We start from the raw sequence: 5047 nt of genomic DNA on the forward strand, positions 1-5047 counted from the left end.
GGCATGGCTGCTTCCTCTACCTCCGGCCTGGGGGTAGTCCGTGACCCTGTCCCGATTCCCTGCCATTCATTCATTCATTCAGTCACTCATTCAGCATTCTTATTTATTTATTTATTTATTGAGACGAAGTTTCCCTCTTGTTGCCCAGGCTGGAGTACAGTGTCACAATCTCGGCTCACTGCAACCTTCGCCTCCTGGGTTCAAGTGATTCTCCTGCCTCAGCCTCCCGAGTAGCTGGGATTACAGGTGCCCACCACCACGCCCAGCTAATTTTTGTATTTTTAGTAGAGATGGGGTTTCACCATGTTGGCCAGGCTGGTCTTGAACTCCTGACCTCAGGTGATCTGCCCACCTCAGCCTCCCAAAATGCTGGGATTATAGGCGTGAGCCACCGCACCCAGCCTATTCATCCATTTCTCTGAGACCTCCACATGTCAGGCTCTCTTGGAGCTGTGTTGGTCAGGGCAGGCCGGGCTGTGCTGCAGTCACAGCTGCAGATTCTCTGTGGTCCTCAGGCAGCAGAGGTTTCTCTCCTTTGTGGGCCAGCTGAGCGCTCCGCTCCATATCACTCGTGTACCCCGGGCCCATGGCACAGCCATCATCTGGAATGCTGCCAGTCCTTTGGCACGGGAAGAAGAGAGGATGGCACAGCAGGCAGTGACTCGCGGGGCTTGGACCTGATATGACACCTGTCCTCTTAGCTCACACTCAGCCAGAGCGGGTCAGCAGGTCACGCTGAACTTCAAAGGGTTGCCGGGAAGCGCAGTCTTTTCATGTGCCTGGAAGGAGAGAAAGGAAGGATTATTTATGGACAGCCCTAACTCCAGCCACAGGGTCACAGAGAAAAAGCTGACTTTGGCCCCTTCCTGCAGCGGGGGTGGGTGTAGGAGTGAGAGGGCTTAGAACACCTTGATAACTCTTTCCTGTAGTTGAGTCATGCCAAATGCCCTGTCAAAATTTAATCCATTGGTATCAAAGCTATATAAAAACTTTTAAAAATTCAGGCTGGGCATGGTGGCTCACGCCTGTAATCCCAGCACTTTGGGAGGCCGAGGTGGGTGGATCACTTGAGCCCAGGAGTTCAAGACCAGCCTGGTGAACATGCGCAACCCTGTCTCCACTAAAAATACAAAAATTAGCAGAGCATGGTGATGTGCACCTGTCTTCCCAACTACTCGGGAGGCTGAGGCACAAGAATTGCTTGAATCTGGGAAGCGGAGGTTGCAGTGAGCCGAGATCATGGTACTGCACTCCAGCCTGGTTAATAGAGTGAGAGTGTCTCAAAAAAAAAAAAGTTCAAATCCAAACAGATAATCTATCATCCACCTTCCTAATCCAGGTAGCACCCTGAGCCTCCCCTTAAAATGGCTTGATCATAGTGCATACTTTTTTTGTGTGAGAATAAGATGAATGTATACACAAAGCCTTAGAACAGTGGCCGGGCGCGGTGGCTCACACCTGTAATCCCAGCACTTTGGGAGGCCGAGGTGGGCGGATCACCTGAGGTCAGGAGTTCGAGATCAGCCTGGCCAACATGGTGAAACCCCGTCTCTACTAAAAATACAAAAATTAGCCGGGCATGGTGGCACATGCCTATAATCTCACCTATTCCGGAGGCTGAGGCAGGAGAATCTCTTGAACCCGGGAGGCGGAGGTTGCAGGGAGCTGAGACCATGACACTGCACTCCAGCCTGGGAGACGAGTGAAGCCGCATCTCAAAAAATAAATAAATTAATAAATAAAATGGCTTGATAATAGTACATACTTGTTTGTGTGAGAATAAAATGAACTGATACACAGAAAGCCTCAGAACAGTACCTGGCAAGTAGTAAATGCTCACAACTACATGTGACTATTAGCAGGACAGCAATAAAGATGGAAAGGAGTGTAGTGTTTTCTATTTATTTATTTATTTATTTATTTATTTATTTATTTATTTATTTATTTATTTATTTTGTTTTTGTTTTTTTGAGACGGAGTCTGGCTCTGTCGCCCAGGCTGGAGTGCAGTGGCGCAATCTCAGCTCACTGCAACCTCCGCCTCCTGGGTTCAAGCAGTTCTCCTGCCTCAACCTCCCAAGTAGCTGGGATTACAGGCGCCTGCCACCATGCCTGGCTAATTTTTTTGTGTGTATTTGAGATGGGATTTCACCGTGTTGGCCGGGCTGGTCTCGAACCCCTGACCTCAAGTGATGCTCCCACCTCAACCTCCCAAAGTGCTGGGAATACAGGCGTGAGCCACTGAGTCTGGCCTGTGTTCAGCAATATTTGAGCCATTTTTCCTAGAAAGAGAAATACTTATTTTTGTGTTTTAAATAAAACTGGTGTAGGAAAGTTAAAAAAAAAAAAAAAAGAACTCTATTTCTCCCCTTACAGCTGCACAGGAGGGGACATCCACATATCTTTTCTCATTAATTTGATAAATATTTATTGAGCATGTACTATGTGCCATATATTGTACTAGGTTCTGGGAATGGAAGAGTAAAGGAGAAATTTGAAAATGGCATTTCAGGAGGGAGGTGGAAAGGCAGCTCCTCTGAGGCGTGGCTCATGGCAGTGGAGCTGCTATTCTTCCTCCCTGGGGGCCCAGGAAGTTTCATCTTGGTGTGGAGCTGAGTCGTGACCACCAGCCCTATCTCCCATTTCGGAGCGATTTCCTCCTCTTTCCTTCCAAAGACAGCAGAGTAAGCACAGCAGACCGAGGCTTCTGATTTGCTGCCCCTGCAAAGCGGCCTCATAGACCACCACAGTGCGATGGACTCAGGCTAACCACAGCTCTCTGTCACCTCAAGGGTCCTAGCCCTACAATGAGCAGGTTCACTTCCTCTACCTTCCCCTGGACTGGGGCTGGGCTTGCCACTTTTAGATGGTCAACCCTGCAGCACCCAGCGCAGAACACATCGAAGGCCGCTTTAGAGACACCTGAGAATTCAACCTAGATTTTTGATTTTTTATTTTTTTGAGACAGGGTCTTGCTCTGTTGCCCAGGCTGGAGTATAGTGGTGCAATCTTGGCTCACTCCAGCCTCCACCTCCCGGGTTCAAGTGATTCTCATGCCTCAGCCTCCTGAGCAGCTGGGACTACAGGTGTGTGCCACCACGCCCGGCTAATGTTTGTATTTTTTGTAGAGATGGAGGTTTCACCATGTTGGCCAGGCTGGTCTCGAACTCCTGGCCTCAAGTGATCCTCCCGCCTTGGCCTCCCAAAGTGAAAAAGACATTTTAAAGTTTAACCTCTGGAATGCCTTATGGTACAGCCTAAGAGAACAGCAGGTGAGTGCAGCTCAATCTTATCAGCCAAAGTGGAGGAAGGATGAATTAAATTGTACTCAATAGCAGTGAAATTACGGGTATTTAGTCGTTTTCCTCCTCCAGGAGTGAGGCAGAAACAGGCACTGCCACATCCAGACTGTGTGGTCTTGGGCCAGTGTCTTCAGCATCCTGAGCTGTTACTCATCCTGAAATCAGAGCTGGCAGCGAATCGTGGAGGCAGCTTTGTGTGGTGGGGAAGGCTCACTGGGAGGTAGCGTGGGTGTGAACCGGTTCTTCATCATAATCTCTGTCAAGTGAAAAAACATGGGGATAATCTAGAACAGTGGAAAACCCTATCCCAGACCCTTAGAGAGTCAGGAAACCATTTTAAGGTGACCTGACCAGCATTTAAAAATAGGAATAGGCTGGGCCTGGTGGCTCATGCCTGTAATCACAGCACCTTGGGGGGCTGAGGCAGGCGGATCACCTGAGGTCAGGAGTTCGAGACCAGCCTGGCCAACATGGTGAAACCCCCGTCTTTACTAAAAATACAAAAATTAGCTGGGCATGATGGCGGGAGCCTGTAATCCCAGCTACTCGGGAGGCTGAGGGAGGCTGAGGCAGGAGGATTGCTTGAACCTGGGGGACAGAGGTTGCAGTGAGCCGAGATCATGCCTGGGTGACAGAGTGACACTCTGTCTCAAAAAAAAAAAAAAAAAAAGAATAGAGTGGAATATAAAGCATCGTGTAATACAGGGCCGTGTAATACAGGGTGGTATTTTTAAAACTAAAATTTTCTTTTTTTTGAGACGGAGTCTCGCCCTGTCACCCAGGCTGGAGTGCAGTGGTGCGATCTCGGCTCACTGTAACCTCTGCCTCCCGGGTTAAAGCAGTTCTCTGCCTCAGCCTCCCTAGTAGCTGGGATTACAGGTGCCCACCACCACACCTGGCAAATTTTTTTTTTTTTTCTTTCAGTAGAGATGGGGTTTCACCATCTTGGCCAGACTGGTCTGGGGCTCCTGACCTGGTGATCCACCCGCCTCGGCCTCTGAAAGTGCTGGGATTACAAGCATGAGCCACTGCAGCCGGCCTAAATTTTGTTTTTAATTGTCAGTATTTATAGGATGCGGTGTGATGTTTTGATACATATATAAATTGTGCAGTGATCAAATCAAGGTTATTAGCAAATCCATCATCCCAGACGCTTGCCATTTCTTTGCGGTGAAACATGCAAAATGTTCTAGCTATTTTGAAGTATACAATCCATTGTTGTTGACTATAGAGGGTGGTATTCTTTTGTAAAAGTATGCTGATGCGGCCGGGCACGGTGGCTCATGCCTGCAATCCCAGCACTTTGGGAGGCCGAGGCGGGCAGATCACTTGAGGCCAGGAATTCGAGACCAGCCTGGCTAACATGGTGAAACCCCATCTCTACTAAAAATAAAAAATTAGCCAGGCGCGGTGGCGGGCGCCTGTAATCTCAGCTACTCAGGAGGCTGAGGCAGGAGAATCGCTTGAACCCTGGAAGTGGAGTTTGCAGTGAGCCGAGATCGTGCCACTGCATTCCAACCTGGGCAACAGAGCAAGACCTTGTCTCAAAAAAAAAAAATGCTGACTCAAAATGATTTCTTACTGTGCATCAGAATTTTGGAAGCCACTGGTAGACAGTCCTTAGTTTCACACAATGATTTTCAGACAACTGCCCATTCGCCAATTCCAACCACCTCGGCCCACTGCCCAAATCGAACGTTTCTGGTCTCCGGGCGGCGCTGCCTTAGCAGGATCCGCCGCCGCCTT

This window comes from Gorilla gorilla, chromosome 20 (assembly GCF_029281585.2).
Source record: "Gorilla gorilla gorilla isolate KB3781 chromosome 20, NHGRI_mGorGor1-v2.1_pri, whole genome shotgun sequence".
Classification (NCBI taxonomy): Eukaryota; Metazoa; Chordata; class Mammalia; order Primates; family Hominidae; genus Gorilla; species Gorilla gorilla.